We start from the raw sequence: 16,571 nt of genomic DNA on the forward strand, positions 1-16,571 counted from the left end.
TGTGTGTGTGTGTGTGTGTGTGTGTGTGTGTGTGTGTGTGTGTGTGTGTGTGTGTGTGTTTGATGGTAGTGGGGACTGAACTCCGGGCCTGGGCACTGTCCCTCTATTCTTCAGCTCAAAATTTTTTTCTCTACCTTTGACCCCCACACCACTTCCAGTTTTCTGGTGGTTAATTAGAGATAAATGCCTCAGAAACTTTCTACTCATGCTGGATTTGAACTGCAATGCTCAGATCTCAGCCTCCAAATTAGCTAGGATTATAGGTGTGAACCACTTGAACCCTGCTTAGGATCACATTTCTAACAGTGTATACCCAGCATATGTAATGTGTATGTTCATCTATCTTTACATGAACTCTAGTTAAAAATCTGGGAAACAGCTTAGATTTTACACTCACAAAAATGGTTGTAGTTCAAAAGGTGGTATCCCTGGAGAAATAAAACTTAAGAATGTAAAGGAGTCTGGGAAGTTCAGTTTGCATCTAGCTTGGGCAAAACAGTCTTTGAGACACTATAATTAACCAGCAAAAAGATGCATTAGAATAATGTCTAAAGTGAAGGAATACTAATTATGAGCAAGATTGCTGAAGAAGAGCTTGAGGTTTGTGCATACATATATACATACAAATACTCACATACACACAGAGGTACTTATATGTTCAAACACACATATGGAACAACTATCAGATTATGTAGAAAAGTTAGAAAATATGTCCTGAGTAAAAATAAATTAAGTGATAATTTTTAATATTAGAAAGTCCTCAAGTGAAATTTCCCCAAAAAGCTTGAGAATATTACATAGGTGGGAACAGAGATAGTAAGAAAGTCAAGTCATCATTAATAAAGGGATCGGATCCAGAGAGGAATGAATCCGAGACCCCTTCAGGTGCATCTGAAAATGTTCATATCTTGTGTCAAATGTTAGAACATCTTTGATAATAGTTCATAAACAGTCTGAGCCATCACTCTAGTGGAAAATATTATTGGAGAAGTTCAGAATTGCTATACTGTATCTAGATTAAATAAATAAAAAACTATGGTAGGACAATGTGATACAAGCCAGGAATTCTAGCACTCAGATTAAGACAGGTGATTAGAAAGTGGAATGACATAGTGATACTTTCAGTGGAATAGGTAGTATAATTTGGTCTTAATAAACAAACCAAGAAAGGAATAAAAAATAAGCCAGAAAGGAATACACAGTTGGAAGTTTGGGCTAATTTTGTCAATATATTTTGAGAAATCAAGTTTCCTATTGAAATGCAACTCATATATAATCCTCAGTTGTGTTTAAATGTCGTCTTCATTACAGAACATTACTAGATGCAGAAGAGCTCATGATTCCCAACCAAGAATTTGATAAAGCAACCACATTCTGTTAGATTCCAAAGAAATGATTAAGGATTACAAAAGCTTAAGCCTAGAGAAATAGGAAAGTTCATTTTATGTAGGAGTTTGTAGACCTGGCTAAATAAGAATTTAGATTTAAAATAAATATTTTTGTTTGTAATTTAATATTCTATAGGTTACTATAAAATTGTTTTTAAGTAGAAGATTTAATTTACAAATTCACAAATGATTCTCGCTTTCTATTTGCCTAAAATATTCTTTCAAGTAAGGCATAATTAGAACTTAGACAACAGTTAATTCCAACAGTTCGTAAGTAACATGATAAGTGAATAATCTAGATAAAGTTGACAACAAATTTATGCTATTAATTTATAAATTTACCAAAAGAGCAACTTTTTGAGACTTTGGTGTAACATATTATGAAGAGAGTAATTGTGTGACATCTTAACTTCTAGGCCTGGGCACTGTCCCTGAGCCTATTTTTGCTCAAGGCTACTGCTCTACCTCTTGAAACTCAGCGCCACTTGTGTCAGGCTTTTCGTGAGCAGTTATTGGAGGTAAGAATCTAAGGAACCATCCTTCCTGGGTGGGATTTGAACCAGAGTCTTTAGATCTTAATAGTCAGACATTCAGATCTCCTGAATATCTATGATAGATAAAATATATAACTATAAATAATATTTGCAAGTGTTCTGATCTCAAGGATAACACTGGGAGGAAAATGATACAGAAAAGTTTAGTGTAGTGTTCTTTCCACAATACGAAGGGCATCACATTAGCAGAATTGTAGTATTTTTTCACAATAGTTATATGCTTGTCATGTTGTGAATTTAAGGAATTTTAAGGTGCACATTACAAGTTGGAAATTGTTGGGCTAGGATGACTTTATGACATAAAAACTTGGGATTGATGGTTATAGAAATAATGGCTTACTTTGATGAACAAATGTTTACTCTTGAGGAATTAATATAGGTATTTCATAGTTTTACCCTCTCCCAGACTGTGGCTATTTTTTCTGTTGAATTTAAATATGTAACGCTCCATTGAAAACTGCATTTATTGCAGAATTAAATAAAATGAAAACAGGTACTGTTTTGAATGTCTCTAGTGTGGCATGTTAAGAATTTGAAAATGAGTATTTATTAGTCATAGGAATGTTCAAGAACACATATACTCTGTCCTCTTAACAATTATTCCGTTTTAAAAGTTAGGAGTTTCAACAGAATTGAACTATTTTTGTTTTAGTATGAGACAATACTAAAACAATGTTTTTTTTCTAAATAATGGCAAGTATATTCTGAAATATTATATAGTTTGATAATATTCAAGTTGATGACCCTCTGATAAATAGGTAATTAATTCAAATTAGCAGCCAAAAATGTTCATTTCTTAAAAAGGTAATACACATATAATAATATTTACTATACCAATACAGTGAAATTATATTTTATACAGCTCATTTTTAATTTCATTTTATTGTCAAGGTGATATATAGAAGGGGTTGCAGTAATTATAAGGTAGTGAATACATAGCATGTGTAACTATTTACCCACTCCCTCATTTTTGTCACAGTTTTCCTTCAGCTCAATACCCCTCATAAGTTGTAATGTAAATTTTCAACATGTTGTTTTGTGAGTATTGCTATTGCATTGGTTTGCCCTTTGTTCTTTGTCTTGCCATTTCATTGTTCCTCTTCCCTTGCTAAATAAAGATAAATGTATATACAATACACAGGATATTGAAATCAAATATAACAGGGATAAATCAAAGGTAAAACACAAAAGAAAAAAGAAATCTCATACTACATTAAAAACAACAACCACAAACAGAATATTCTGTTCCCATATCCAGAAGTCCATTTTGCTCATCATCATCTTATATGGTCATACATACATAGTTATTGAACAATTCTGCTCAACTGCTAGATTATGCTACACATTTCTTACTTATTACAAATGAGGAAACAACGCAATCTGTTTATTTGTGTCTTGTTTATTTTACTTCGTGGGATTTTTCCAAGACTTTCCAGTTCTGTATGAATTTGAAGTATAGAATTACACCGTGCATACATAAAACACACTTTGTCAGTTCATTCATCTGCTGAGTGGCATATTGGTTTAAAACATGACTGCTTGTAAATATCACTTAGGGTCATTCAAAAATGAGAGATGCCACTTCCCTAGACATTATAAAAGCATGATTTCTAGTAACATAGGATTTTATGGTGGTATGAGTTTTGAGAAATCTGGATGAGTCTCATGTATATCTTGCACTGAATTAGGCAAGAAGATATCCAATATCATAGAGGATAAAAATGGTAGTGTCAAAAATATTTCCCTTGAGAAACATATAAGAAGCTGCCAGAAGTATAAAGTAGTTCAGATAATTTTGAAGAATTTAGAAATGCAAGCAGTATAGCCCAGTGGTAAAACTTTGGCCTTGCATGTGTGAAGCAATGGTGTGATCTCCCAAACATTACAAAGTACACACAAAGAACACCCACACAAAAACCACATAAACACACACATACACACCACATACCCACATTTGGAATATTGATATTATCCTATTCAACGGAGGAAATTATCACAAATAGTAAAAGTATGTTAATATATGAAATCTTAATATTGCTTGTACAATTTAAAAGTTTACTAGAAATAAAATAATCACAATATACTTGGATTTTAATAGATTAAGTAAATTGAAAATTAATAGAAGACATGAGAATCTTTGCAAATAAGTTTAAATAATAAACATTTTGAAACATGTATCCTTTTATTTTGACAAAAGAGTGATGTTACTGGTGTTTTAACTTAAGATTTAGGATATGATAGCGAGATGCCCTATATAACATTAGCGATGGCTATATCTCTAATCATTTCGTTCTGAATAGTTTTATAATAAGGTCACAGAGTTTTCCAGTATCTCTCAAATTACAAACCCTATTTACACTTCCCATCATAGCTAGAAAATGGATGCCACAAATCACAATGCCGGGCTCAAACTTTTTTTTTTAATTCAAGTAAAAATATTTCCAAAAAGTGGCCAAGTAATGAAGCTTTTCTTAATAAAGTATGTGCTTCATGAAAATACAGTAAGGATTTGTTACCTGGACAAATATGTTTATAACAATAAGAAAATAAATTTATTTAAAATCATAGCCATATAAAAATTAAGAAAACAATTTTTAAATAGTCACATGTTAAATATTATAAAAGTAAAATACATGTATCTGAATAATTTACATGTGTAAAATCATGCAAAAATAAATTAACTAAACCTACAACTCTGAAAAAAATGAATTACCCTAAAGAAACAAAAGAAATTATTTAAGCCCAAATTTGAAATTTAGAAAATAAATTGCAGTGTACTCTTTAGTTGACTTAATTAAGTGTAAACCCTCTGTATATCGATTTTATAATAAAAACGCATTAACAAAGAAAGCAAAATTACCCATGGATCAATAGCAATAGCAAAAGCATCAGTAGTCCTTCTTTTGAGTGTACTAAAAAATCGATGGAAGAGATAATGTTCCTTCCCTACTAAATGTACTCATTACTTTACCTTATTTATGTAACTGTAACCCCTGTGTACATTTCCATTAAAATAAAATTAAATTGAAATGAAAATAAAACCAAGTGATATACCAATTAAGAATTCTTAGACACCATTGGTTAAAAACTTTGTAAAAAACTGCCCTAAATACCCAAGGAATATACTTTGATGATACTATTTAAATACTTCAACTTCAGCAGAAAAGCCAAAAGTTTAAAAACGGTTACAAAGTAAAGTAATAAATCAGAATATATTACTATTAATAATAATCATAAGATGAATTTATAGTAGTAGTCAAATATGTAAGAAATGATGCAATTTGCCATTAATTTGCACTTAATAAGTGAGAAAGAATTTTTTAGGTCTTTTTAAATTATCATATGATAAATGAAGGAACTGTTCTGTCACATCATATGATAATCAGATGAAGCTGATATTAGAGCAAAGAACAGATTGTATTAAGTTTTTGAATGTTCCTGTATATACTTATTTTGGTTGTGGGAAATTGTGGGTATTTCAACTTGGGGTATATTTTTCTTGCTAGGCAGGCGTCATATCAGTGGTTAATTTTAGGATAGGGGTTTCCTTTCCACAAGAACATGCACCTGATCTGTCCTTTTAGCCATCTCATCATCAATGGCATCCGAGATGAACACCAACTTGTCCAGCCTGCTACCTTGACTGGCCTGGATCCACAATCAATCCAATCGAAGTAACTAGATAGTGAAGTATGGTGGAAATGATCCAATGCACCAAGCTATAGATTGAGAAGGAATTCCACTGAACTTTTGGCCTGGGTTCTGTTCTCAAGCCTCCTAAGTATTTAAGAGTACAGATAGGAGCCCCTGGTGCCAAGCAGTAACAGTATAAAGCTATTAGACATATATATGACTTAGGCTTGTGATAATCTCAGGAAATGAATAAAAGAGCAGTGAAGCATAGAGGACAGCCAGAATTTTAACTAGGTACTCAGAGGATGAATAAGCTTAACTAGCTACTCCGGAGTCTGAAATCTCATGACCACTGTTCAAAGCCAGTCCAATCATGAAAATACAAGCGATTATCTAAAAAAAGAAAAAAAAAAGAAGTGGCTGAAGTGGTAGACCACTATCCTTGGGCACAGAAACTGAGGAATAATTCCCAAGCATATCAAGCATCAAGAATGATGAATGAATGCATGAGCACATGCACGTGTGCCTTTGCATATTCGCATGTGCATGAACACACACACACACACACACACAAACACACACACACACACACAAATGAGTATTTCAATGTGAAGTTCTTCATTTTTTACCTTTGCTGTACTTTATTTCCCTGTACTGGCTCACAAATTAACAAAATCAGCTAAGGATATATTTACATAAAATTAATCATGATTCTCTAAAATCTACACTCTTTTTGGAAGCCTGCTTTTATTTGACCCAAAAGTAAATTAGTCAGGAAGTCAATTAATCACTCTCAAGTCTATAGTATTAGATGATTGCTTAAGTTCTTCCTAGCAATATGATTTTGTGAAATCCTGCATAAAGCAATATATTTCTTTCACTAGAAGTGAAGCCTCTTTCAAAAAATTAATAATAGGTTTTTCTCCTCTTGGCATGCATCTGTAGTTATATTATCTTCATATATTTCATGATCTGTGTATGACAAAGACTATCGTGAAAGTAAAAACACCCTTCTCAGCATTTTTATACCATTCATAGATATGAATGTGTTTAAATGTTACTTAAATTGCTTTGGAATAAATAATGTTCACCCTGACTATCTTGAGAAAATAGAATTGGTTTCTCAGCACTTTAGGTAAGAAAATCAGAGAAACAAACAAAATGAAAAGTTTGGAACAACTCAACACATACATTCAAATGAAACAAAACAAGACAGAAAACACAAATTAATTCAGTACTCAAGAACCTGCAGGAAATGCAAAGATTTTTTAAAAATCAGCTATGACAAGCTTATGAAAATTCTGACTACATGGGAGTGAACTGATGTGAGAACAGTGGCTAAAGCCTAGACTAGACAGAAAAAACTGTACAGAATACCATACACTTGTTATTCTAAATTCCAGGATGAATAACATAAAGTGGACTGAGGCCAAGGTCATACACAAGTAGGAAGCCAGTTTCTATCTGAAAAATTATCAGGATAATTTAGGGCTGGCACATGACAAAGTGGTAAGCACACCCATTTAGGGGGCACAAGACACTGAATTCAAACTGTAATATTAGGGGTATTAAAGAAAAAAGCTATGATTTTAAATAATTGGAAAAATTGTAACACTTCAGTATTTTAGTGGAGAAAAATCCATTTCAGAGATAGAATGAACCCACGTTCCAATGCTACTTTAGTGAAAATGTTTAGTGGTACTTCAGACAAAACAGAGTTACCTTATAAATGAGCATGGATGTGCATTAGGGTGATGGAAATACTCTACTTACACAGATGTAAATTAAATAGATTTTTTGGGTAGATTGTAGTTCTTGAACTAAGAGCCTGGGTGATGTCCCTGAGCTTTTTCTCTCAAAGCTACCACTCTATCACTTTGAGCCACAGTTCCTATTCTTATTTTCTGTTGGTTGTTTGGAGATAAGAGGCTTATGGACGTTTCTGCCGAGGATGGCTTTAAACCATGTTCATCAGATCTCAGCCTCCTGAGTAACCAGGATTCAAGGCATGAACCATCGATGTTTTTAATAATTTAGTAAATTTTATAGTTACAGAAGTTATAAATTATCATTGTAACCTGTGTAATATATGTATGTATGTATATATCAATACATATGGGTAGAAATAGTTTAACATATTTTTGTATCTACAGTATATATATGAAATCATCCTTCATTATAAAATAAAATGGAAACAAAAGTTAATGAGGAGCAAAACAAAGGGAATTTTTACAAGTTTATTTTTGTTGAATGAAATATGTATCAGTTTGGAAAAAATGTCATCTCTACTTTAACAAAATGGATAATTGCTATTAATTCCAATCCATCTATTTGCCCATATTGTGCATCCTCACACATGAATGTCAAAATCAAACCACAATTTTTTGTCTGTATTTAACTCACCTGTTATAATTTAGGGGATAGATGAAGTAATCAAATAAAGATTAAAATAATAGAAAGTGAGGCTATGAGTTAGAGCTGAAAAAGATTTTAAATATGATAATAGCTAATTAAAATGTATGTTTCTTACTTTTACTCTGTTGTTATGTCTCTCATTCCCACATTAGGAAAGTACATAGAAGGTTCTCACTAAATTTATATAAGTATTAAAAATATATTGAAAGAATATGGGCATCGTGTGGTTTTAGCTTATTGAGACATGTATGGGAGAGTGTGTTTTTGAGGACTTGCAATACCTTGTCATGTAGATGAAAGGAAGGATGTGCTTATTCAAGAAAACTAGCTAGAGGATTGCTCTCAGAAAGATAGTGATGAATTCTTCCAAAAGGTTACAGTAAAATCACATTCACAACCTTGTTCATTATTGCACTATTCACCACAGACAAGTTATGGAAACAGCCAAGATGCCTTTTGGCAGAGGGATGGTTGGAGAAATTGTGTCATATATACACAATTGGATTGCACCTATCCATTATGAGCACTGTTACATTATTTACAAAGAAAGTGATAGATCTAAAAATATGTTAAGTAAACGAAGTGTGAGCCAGACACACAAAGGACCCATGTTCTGTCACATATTTGGAAGCCAGACTTTTATGCAAGTTAAACAACAGTATTAACCAAAGTTTTCATTTTTCAGAGCAGTATTTAAAAGGTGTAATTTCTTATAAAATTGAACTTTTAATCTAACAAAATGAATACCAGGAAACTATCACTTGGAAGATGTGAAGGTAAGTCAAAGGGAAGGAATAAAGAGAGTTATGGAGGAAAAATGAAGACATAATATTCAATGCAAATAATATGAAACTAGAAAAAATTAAAGTGGGGTGAGGTTTGGAAGGGTAGGGAAAAGTTATGTAAAGATCCATTATACTTAAAAAGTAATTTATTGAATGGAAATTCCCGTTTACACCTAGTAAAGATAATTAAAATATGATTAAAAACAATGGAGATATTTGATCTTAAACTGTGTTCTCTTAAACCATGAGTCAATATAATAGTTTCTTCCTCAGAAATTTTCTTTGCAGGTATTTTCCTCATAGTGACAGAAAAGTGATCAATGCACTGAATATCAATACATCACATTGCACATATAAAATCACAGTAAAAATGTTAGAATTCATCATATGATAAAATAACAGGTAGAATTTGCCAAATGCTAATTGATTGTTTTTCCAAGTACTTTACATATGGTATATAATTTAATCCTCACAATAATTGCATAAAGTGGAACTCCTTACATTTTTAATTCTCAGATGATGATATTGAAGTCTTCAGAGTTGGAATTACTAGTACAGCATTGCACACATGGTGTTAGCCTGACGATCATCTCCCACTGTATCAATTAACCTCATTCTATTTTATGACTAAAATACCAGCACTTAGTCTACAAATTATAGGAAATTTCTCAGAATTATTGTTTTCACTTTCACAATATTTCACTTTATATTTGTTAGAAAATAGGGAACTGTAATATGAAAACTCAAAGTTCATAATCAATGCATACCTCCCTGGTGAAAGGAACTGCTCAAGTATAATATTCTTGATTTCTAGCTCAAAACAGTAGGAATCGTATTTTATCCCTTCACTCAACACTGCACTGCCTGGGGACACTATCTCTGTTTAACACTGTCTTACTGAAAGAATGACCTCCCCAATTCCTGATGGAAACATTTTGCAGGTCTTATGGACTAATCATTTCCACATTGTAGCTCAACTAAGTTGTTTAACATTCAAGCATTTTGATTGCTTTTTATACCCAACAATTTGAGAGAAAGGTACTACTTTAAAATGCTATTAAAGCAAGACTGATATTAAAATCACCTTTGGCCCCAGATAAATATTTTATCTTTCCTATACTCAAAAATGCACTCTGACCTATCATTAATGTTAGGAATGAGAGGATAAAAATCCTAGACACCAAGACCTAAATATGAATTAAAGACTCTCCAACTTGTGAATACTATTGGTTTAAAAAGACATAAAGGGCTGGAAGGTGGCTTAGTGGTAGAGTGCTTGCCTTGGATGCATGAAGCCCTGGGTTCGATTCTTTAGCAGCACACAAGCATAAAGAAAAAAGCTGGAATTGACGCTGTGGCTCAAGTGGTAGAGCGCTAGACTGGAGCTGAAGAGCTGAGGGACACTGCCCAGAGTCCAGGCCCCACTACTGTACCCCTCCCCCCCAAAATAAAGACATCAATACTACCAATTTTTTCTTCACAATTTCTTATGATACTGAAGATTCAATTATAAACTATTAACACTTGAAAATAACTCATTTTCATGGGAGTAGAACACAAAACACAAGATTAATCCTAATCATATTAAAAGACATTTATTTATACTACAAATTCACTCTTATAACTACAAAGATTCTAAAAATAGCTGAAGCACAGTGACACAAAAATTATTTAAATGCATCATCTACATTCAGAGGACTGTGCTAATAGAAAACAAAATTATACTAATAATTAGGTTACCCAATTCATTTGCATTCTTTTAATCTATTTCTTTTAGTTTCGTAAAAACTGGCTTTTCATAAAATGATCCATAAAAAAGCCTATATACCCATTTACATTTTCAGATCTTAACAATATTTATTTCAGAAATGTCTTTAGCTGTATTGTCAATGAACTAAAATATTACTAAAATATTTAAATAAAATATTACTAAAAAACTAATAATTAGGTTACCCAATTCACTTACATACTTTTATTCTATTTGTTTTAGTTTCATAAAAACTGGCTTTTCATAAAATGATCCATAAAAAAGCCTATATACCCACTTACATTTTCAGATCTTAACAATATTTATTTCAGGAATGTCTTTAGCTGTATAGTCAATGAACTAAAATATTACTAAAATATTTAAATGGTTTTCAGAAATTGCAAGACTCGCACTGGGATGTTATTTATATTGGAAAAGATATTCGAAAAGCCTTATTTGTTAAAGTTGTGATCGTTACTCCCACAAAAGAACTACTAATGAAGAAACATTTGTATGTACAAAACAACTTCAAATGCATCCACAATTTGGAGATGACACATGTTTTTGTTTTTTTTAAATATATATCTAACAAGCATAGCCACAATACTAATTTTCAGTAAATATGATGCGATATTCAAACCTTAAAAATACGGGGTTTATTATCTTAGTGTGAATAGATATGATCTTACAAAGAAAGTTATTTTCAACAGACATCTGGAAAGAGTTTATCCACCTTGAGTTTCACAGAAAAAAACAGAGAGTAATACCTATTTGTTCAAGTTGGTCAAAATCACTCCATGAATATTTCTTAAAAATATAACCAATTTAAGAAGTCAAACACATTTTGTACTGACAGTCATCTTACAGCAATAAATTACTACCTAATTATATGTGTATCTTTTTGCCTAACATATATTAAGAACTGAAAATGATCTCTTTTATCTAACTTACGTTGTAAATGCTTTGATTATGATTATGTTATTAACAAATAAAATGTACAGAAGGGTGGTTCCACTGAAATGACAGAACAGATCACTGATAAATAAAAAAAACATTGCAACACAGTTCTTTTCAGCCTCACCCTGTTCATATTGGCAAGCAACATTGCAACAACACACACACACACACAAACACACACACACACATAAACACACATGTGTGCACACGTACACACACATATACATGCATGCCAAATTCAGGGTTTATTGTACAAAAAGTTCAAATAAAATATTAGTGTTTAGGACAAATGATAATTTACCTTGTTACAAAATGATACATAATCCAGTCACCATTGAAGTTACATTTCATCTGCCCCTCCACATGTTACCACTTAATTTATTTTAGGTAATTCTTTAACTAATTCATTCCTTCTTTAGTTAAATACTAATACTAGATCTTGAACTCAGGGCCTAGCTCTGTCCCAGAATTTGTTATGTTTTTGTTTTAGTTTTCTCAAGTCTAGCATTTTTTTGCTTGTACCACAGCTCCATTTCTAGCTTTTGCTGGTTACTTTCAAACCAGAATCTAATGGACTTTTTTCCTTGGTCTGGTTTCAAACCACAATCATCAGATTTCATCTTTCTGATTAGCTAGGAATAAAGACATGAGCCACCAGTGTGGATCCTACTTTTTCCTATACTTATCTATTGCACATACGTAGATAGCAATTTAATATTGAGAGTATAGAAGCAAGATCTATAGTGATTATATTTTTCAGTCAGAAATTCAAGTTAGTAATGTACCTTTCTTCTTAAGACCACACACAAAAAATAATTAAGAAGAAATCTGATGATGATGATGATGATGATGATGATGTGTGTGTGTGTGTGTGTGTGTGTGTGTGTGTGTGTCTGTACTGTTGCAATATGTTTCACATATAAGCACTGTGCAGGGGTGTCCAGACATTCACAGTAATTGCGTGAATATCTGCCTTGAGCTACCATCTCATTGACAATGTCTAAGTGTCCACTCTAGGCTTCCCGATGAAGAGGGGTATACTCATTGTCATCCCTAGTATTCATAGGAGAGGCCTTTTTGGAATGTAGTCTCCACACTGTAGTAAGCGGCAAGAAAAGCACTCTACCACTGAGCCATTTTCGAAGCCAAAGGATTAAGATTCTTGTTTGTAATTTGGTCAAAGCTATGTCTCTTTATGTATGCTACTAAAAATGTATTTACTAATTTCAAGTAAATACATAAATTCTATTTCCATCTCTTTTAACAAATAAAAAATAAAATTGTTTGCTTTGTAAATGGATCAGAAGAATGGAATTTTTGGCTAGCTAGGTCATTGCACATCTGTATCTCTCTTCCTCTCTCTCTTTCGTGATTCTCATAGACAATATGGTTGCTCCAAATTATGCTAATTTATTTTGCTTGTATATTTTTGGTTGCATCATTTCACTTTCTGCTCTATCATTTCCCAAATCAGCACACATAAACAGAACAACAGAAGTGGTTCTGTGGCTCATGTGGTAGAGCACTTGCCTTGATTTGAAGAGCTCAAGGACGGTGCCCAAACCCAGAGTACAGGCCCCACAACTAATTTTTTAAAAAAAGAATCTAAATCCTTGATAATTCTTGGAACAGATCTGACTGAAATCAGTTGAATCACACTTTTCCTGCACAATGAAAGGAAAGGTCCAGGCTAGGAAAGCAGCTAGAGAAGGCAGACAGATTGTATGTGTGACAAAACTTTGTGCAAAATGGTACAGAGGATTACTTACTGGAGATCCACTTGCACTGAAAGCATGATGCTGAACTATTGTTTGCTGATTCTGAACTATTGCTTTGATCATTATATTCTCCAAGAAGAAAAAATGAAATTTAATTGATATCAAAGGACTACTAATACATGTGGTCTCCTCATTAAGCATCTTCAATCATCAAAATCACCTGAAGACAATAGATAGGCCTACTTTTTTTTTTTTTTTTGGTCCGGTCTTGGGGCCTGAACTCTGGCCTGGGCATTGTCCCTCAGCTCTTCAGCTCAAGGTTAGCGCTCTACCACTTGAGCCACACCGCCACTTCCGACTTTTTTCTTTTTGCTTATGTGGTGCTGAGGAATCGAACCCAGGCCCTCTGGCATGCAAGGCAAGTGCTCTACCACTGAGCCACCTTCCCAGCCCAGGCCTACTTTTTTAGATGGAAACAAGTGTTTTTAAAAAAACAAGAATTTAGGTAGTCATACAAAGGACTTCTATTTTACTACTGAATTATACATTTTTTTCTAATGTTGGTTACCAATAAATAATGGATCTATTAGAAAGCTGTTAAAGCTCATATATTGAATAGTAATTTCTCTTACACTATATCTTGGTATTTCCCAAATCATTTATGTAGTAGGCTTTGTTTCTTATTTTCTCCTTCCTAGAATAAGCTGCACATGAAGACACCACTGGCCCTCATTTTCAGTCTGTGCATTTGAATACGGAGGAAAATCTTTCCTTTGCTCTCTATCAATTCACTACTCTCCAGTTAGAATTATTTAAAATAGTAAAAATGGAAAAAGAGAAAATAAATCATGGTGAAAAAACATGCAGAAAATTCACCGGATTTTTCTGACCATTTCAACCAACGTGAACTATTGGGGAAATACATGGAAACCTCATTCCCACTGGTACTCAAAGTCTCTGGTTAGGCAATTCTGATGAAGACAAGGAACAAGATGAAAACGTGAGGAAGGTATCAATTGCAAGAAAATAATGGAGAAGAATCCATGCAAATTTCTTCCTTGGGATGCTGAAATTAATCGGCTTACTACAGTGCAGAGACTACTTGCCAAAAAGGCCACTCATATGTATACGAGAAATGAGGTAAGTATATCCCTCTTCATCGGGAAGCCTAGAGTGGACATTTAGACATTGTCCATGAGTTGGTAGCTCAAGGCAGATATTCATGCAAGAATTCTGAATGGCTTGGCACCACTGCACAGTGAGTATATGTGGAATAATACCAGAATTGATTCTTTCGTACTTAATCATGATGCAGATACCAATCCCCAAACTAAGGGCCTCTTGACCCCCTTAAATATTGTTTCTTGGGATAGAAATAGCAAAGATACACTGTATCTCCTTCTATTGAAACATGATATCAAACCGGGATTGAAGAACAACTTGGAAGAAATTGCATTTGATATTGCCAAAAGCACAAATATGTATCACTACCTATTTAAAGTTGTGGAAGGCTGTACAAATTGTTCTTCTATGTAGTAATGGTTTGGTTAAGTTTCTTAAATTTCAAAAGTGCCAGTCCATCCTTTGTGGCCCAACAAAATATTTTCATAATACAAAACAACAGCAATATCTTAATTTAAAAGTTTATGGATTCCATGGTATTCTTCCACGTGAATTGCCTGACTTTGATGTCAAAATGTATTCAAGAGTTGTTTGTATGAATTTATAATGATTTCTGCAGAGTTTGTGATTTTTTTAATTTTGTCTTATCTGTTGAAAAGAATAGTATAGAAATTAAAGATATTCCTGGTGCTTGTCTGAAAAAAGTATCTATGTTTGTATAAAGTCCATAATCTATTTCATTGTCTTCTAGATATAATACTTTGAAGTCTACATTGTTTTATAAAATATAGGTTCATTAATAAATGTGTCCTTTCAGATTACATTCCATATAGGAAAAGTTTAAGATTCCTTTTTCCTAAGTCCTTATATTATTTTATTTCTTTGGGATAAAAAGATAATGTTATCTAATTTCAAGTTTTGTAAAGGTTATGCTATGTAAGGGCCTTTGAAAGTGAAGGTTTAATACACTGATGTCAAACTAACCTTTAATTCTATGAATTACAGGTTTTGTTACGCTTGTATTTTTGTAATCAACTTTTTCAAAACTGTTTTCCATTTCTTGCATTTTAAGAATGAAAAATATGGAATAATTCACAAATTTTCATACCATCCCTGTGCAAGTGCTATGTTAATCTCTGTATTGTTGTAATTTGTGTAGACTTGCTCCTGAAGCATGGAGTATCCTCTTAATTTAAGTAGTTAACAATGTAACCTTTATACAGGCATATATCCTTGGTTGCCTATTTGTAACAAGGAACCTTTATTGTTCCTAAATATGCTATTGATCTTATTTCTATAAATTTCTATGTATAGTGGAAAAAATTTATATTGTTTGGTCGATTGCTCACATTTGCCATTTTTTGTCAATGACTATTTTGTCGTTTTCATTTTAAATTTGACCATATTTTGAAGCCTTTATAGCTAAGTCCAAAGGTAATGGCTTTTCAAGTACTTATTTATCAACTGAGTTAGCTTTGTGGAGCTAATGGATTCAAAGTAAGCCTTGCTTAAAAGCTACTTCTAAACTTCTGCAGGTTAAAATTTCCTAAATGAGGTCTCAGTGGTACAAATGTCTTTCTGACCCTTTACCCTTCTTCCATGTAGGAACAGACCAACCAGAATATCTTACCCTGACAGCATAGATTGTCTTACTGGAACAAAACTAATCTTAGTTACAAGGGTTCATAGAGAGATGAACACTTCAGACCTAATTGTTCAGAATAGAAGGTATTTTATCAAAATATAATTGTTAATTATTCCTATTATTTCAAAAGTAGCTAAAGCCAAGAAGGTGAAAAATGTTCATATTCATGTTTACCTAATATCCTGGCCTGTCTACCATCCAACCAGGCAGGAACTTATACTAGTGACTTTCTATCACCAAATATTTCCATAGCTCCTGGAGAAGTCCATATGTTTTTCCTCGATATTAGGCCTTAAATTGGTAATGTTTTAATCAAAGTGTTTCCTCTTGCCTCCAGGCTGTAAATTTACAAATGGTAAAGTTTTAGGTCTAACTCTACCAAAAACTGAGGTAGAGATAATGGAATAATACTTTAAAACAGAGTTGCCTTTGATACCCTAACCACAACGGAACATTGCTTAACAATGTCTTATATTATATATACTTATATATTTTATATTTATATTTGCTGATCTTAAATTTCACACAGTGAATCTTACTAGAATTCATTGATAATTTGACAAATAAATTGAAAATTATTCCCATAAATAGATTGGAACATAAATAA

General features: G+C 32.7%; 1 pseudogene; it reads right to left on the reverse strand.

The window, feature by feature from the left end:
• Nucleotides 1–15,395: 15,395 nt before the first annotated feature.
• LOC138828802 (U6 spliceosomal RNA) lies at nt 15,396–15,495 on the reverse strand (annotated as a pseudogene).
• Nucleotides 15,496–16,571: the final 1,076 nt, after the last annotated feature.

Source organism: Dipodomys merriami, unplaced genomic scaffold (assembly GCF_024711535.1).
Source record: "Dipodomys merriami isolate MVZ:Mamm:240054 unplaced genomic scaffold, mDipMer1.0.p SCAF_164, whole genome shotgun sequence".
Classification (NCBI taxonomy): Eukaryota; Metazoa; Chordata; class Mammalia; order Rodentia; family Heteromyidae; genus Dipodomys; species Dipodomys merriami.